This window comes from Orycteropus afer, unplaced genomic scaffold, assembly GCF_000298275.1.
Source record: "Orycteropus afer afer isolate SDZICR_OR568_19922 unplaced genomic scaffold, OryAfe1.0 scaffold00520, whole genome shotgun sequence".
NCBI classification, from domain to species: domain Eukaryota; kingdom Metazoa; phylum Chordata; class Mammalia; order Tubulidentata; family Orycteropodidae; genus Orycteropus; species Orycteropus afer.
The window spans coordinates 206828-210265 of NW_006922107.1; positions in this window are offsets into that span (position 1 = coordinate 206828).

The window sequence follows — 3438 nt, forward strand, 5'->3', positions numbered from 1 at the left end:
TGCACACAAGGTGACTGAAAATACCAAGCTTTGGGATAAGCTCACATTAATCTTCAAAGTGACATCTTTGTTCTTCAAGTCTTTAAAGAAATCTTTTGCAGCAGATTTGTCCAGTGCAATATGACATCTGCTTTCTTGACTGGTGCCACCATGGGTGTTTATTATGGATACAAATAAAATGAAATCTTTGATAACTTCAATTTTTTTTCTCCATTTATCATGATGCTGCTTATTTATCCAACTGTGAGTATTTTCATTTTCTTTATGTTGAGGTGTAATCCATACTGCAGACTGTAGTCTTTAATCTCCATCAGTAAATGCTTCAAGTCACCTTCACTCTCAGCAAGGAAAATTGTGTCATCTGTATATTGTAGTTTGTTAATGAGTCTTCCTCCAATCTCGATGTTGCATTTTTCTTCATATAATCCAGCTTCTCAGATTATTTGCTCATTATACAGATTGAATAAGTATGGTGAAAGGATACAACCTTGATGCACACCCTTCTTGATTTTAAACCCTACAGTATCCCCTTGTTCTATTTGGCCTATGCATACGTTCCTCATGAGCACAATTAAGTGTTCTAGAATTACCATTCTCTGCTATGTTATTCATAATTTGTTATGATCCACAAGTAGAATACTTTCACATAGTTAGCAAAACACAAGTAAACAACTTTCTGGCATTCTTTGCTTTCAGCCAAGATCCATCTGACATCAGCAATGGCATCCCTTTTTCCATGTCCTCTTCTGAATCAAATACCTGTCTATTCTGTCGTCTTGCCAAAAGTCCCCAGCTGACATTTTGATTGTGGTCTTGTGAGATCCTAAGCAGAGGACCAAGCTAACATGTGCTTGCATTACTGACTAAGCACAGAAACTGTGAAATAATAGATTTGTGTTGTTTTAAGCCAATACATTTGTGGTAATTTGTTATGCAGCAATAGATACCTAATATAGTTATTTTTGTATTACTCAATGAACATATATTTTCATTTATTTGAGGTTAATGACTACAATTGGAATTGCTGGTTCTTGAGGAAGGTGCATATTTAGTTTTGTACAAAATTTCTAGTCCTTTCTTCAAAATTGTTCTAACATTTTATATTCTTACCAACAGTGTATGAGAGTTCTAATGTCTCTATATCAATATTTGGTATTGTCAGTCTTAAATTTTAGTCATCTGTTAAGTGTATTATAGTATTTCATTGTAGTTATAGTTTGCATTTTCTTGGTGCAATATTGAACACTTATTCATGTACTTATTGGTCGTTTCTATATCTTCTTTTATAAAGTGTCTGTTCAGATTATTAATCAACTTTTAATTCAGATGTTGATCTTTTTATTATTGACTTTTAGGTGTTTTCTACATTCTGCACACCAGTAATTACTATGTTTTGTAATTATTTTCTCTCAGTCTGTAGCTGGCCTATTGATTTCTTTAAATGTATATTCGATGAGAAAATTTTTTAATTTTGATGCTATAATTTATCTAATAGCTTACTGAAAATGTGTAACTTTGCTCACACATACAGACTGACACATATTGTTTTATGGTTTTTACTTTTTATGATCCAATAAACTCTTGCCTTCCTTCAAGTCACAAAGATACTCTCTTATATTTCTATTCTATGCTTTATTGTTCTACCTTTAGGCCTATAACAATTTCAAATGAATTTTGTATATAGTGTAAAGTCTCAGTAGGAAGCCTGGGCAATCTACTTCTGTAGTGATACTGCCTCAGAAACCCAAGGAGGGATCACTATGAGTTGGGCCTGTCTCAATGGCAGATAACAACAACAACAACAACAACGTAGTGTAAAGTAGAGGTTGATACCCCCCTCCCCGATAGATGGTAGGTTATTTTAGCACCATTTTCCTAATTGGATTGCTTCATTGGTTTTGTTTCTCAAGACACACCAGCCTAAAACACTTCCCCTTCCCACAATTTGATTGTAGATAATGTCATTACCAGCATCTATATAATTGTATATAACTTAATCACGACTAAAAGTGTCCTAGTTGCCCCTCTGAACCATGAACCTTCTAAAGCTTAATGGGGTCACCTCAATTTTCTGTCACTTATGTGATTATGTGATTGTGATTCTGAGACTCACAGATCTGAAGTCAAAACGAAGATGTGCATGTGCGTGTGTTGAGAAATTTTTACTTGCACTTGCTAATGAAAATAGGATGATTTTTATTTTATAAATGACCAACTGATTATAGTGACAATAATGTGACTTTTGATTAGGAAACTGAGTAGGTGCAATGGTATGATCTGTGGTTCTTTTTTTTAAAAAAATTCACAAGTGTCTGAAACTTGAAGCTATGTTGGAATCAATGAAAGAATAAATGGGTTTCTAAAAAATGATTTGTTAGGTATTAATGATCAAGAGTAAAGTCACATATTTAGCTTTCAAAATGTTCTGTTCCTAGGCCAAGTAGATGTTTGATAAGAAATGAAAAATAAAAATGTTAACTTCTCTGGGAAGAAGGCAATTGTTTCCTCTTGTAAGTACATTCAGAACACATTCACAGTAAATATAAACTAAATCCACATTGTAAATATTCTATCACAAATATTCACCAGTTCCCAGAACTTGAAGTCACCTCTCGGACAGCTCTCTGAGATGTGCCATAACCTTCATCTGAGAAATAACTACCACAACATATTTATTATAGTGCTCCTTATTTTAGAAAAACATCTGTAAAGAATTTTTCAGTGCCCTCTGAATTACATAGATGCAAAATGATTGTTTTTCTTGTTCTGTTGTTTAATCATGTACTAGTATAACCAAACACATAAAGTTGAGGATGTGTGACAAATTACTTATTTGATGCAGTGCTTCTGCATTGACTTTGGACATAAAACAATGTATCAAGTCCAATATCCCGGATAAGACTCCTAAAAGTATATATAAACCATTTGATTTTTGTTGTTGTTATTTTCAGTTGCCAAGTAGTCTTTTATCTCTCCTTACAAACAAATATTAGTGAAACATACTTTATAAACCATGAAAGGTCCTTTCTTACCTACATAAAGTCCCTACCCTGAATAAAAAATCTAGATTTCTGTCAAATCAATGCTTCTAAGAAAGGCATGGCCTAAAAGTGGGGTAATATGGTTAGTGATATATAAACAGAGCCAGACATTAAAGACAACTCAATTAAACAATCATATAGGAGACCTAAGAAATTCATTCTAATTACACTGTAGGTCATGATATCAGTGCAGGCTGGTGATATGTTGGAAAGCAACCGGTTAAATAGAAGTAATATACTTATGTTGTTGCTGTATTGTGCCCTCGAGTTGGACCCGACTGACAGCGACCCCTCCTTGGGTTTCCAAGGTGGTATCACTACAGAAGTAGATTGCCCAACCTTCCTTCTGAGGAGTGGCTGGTGGGTTTGAACCGCTAGCCTTCTGATTAGCAGTCAA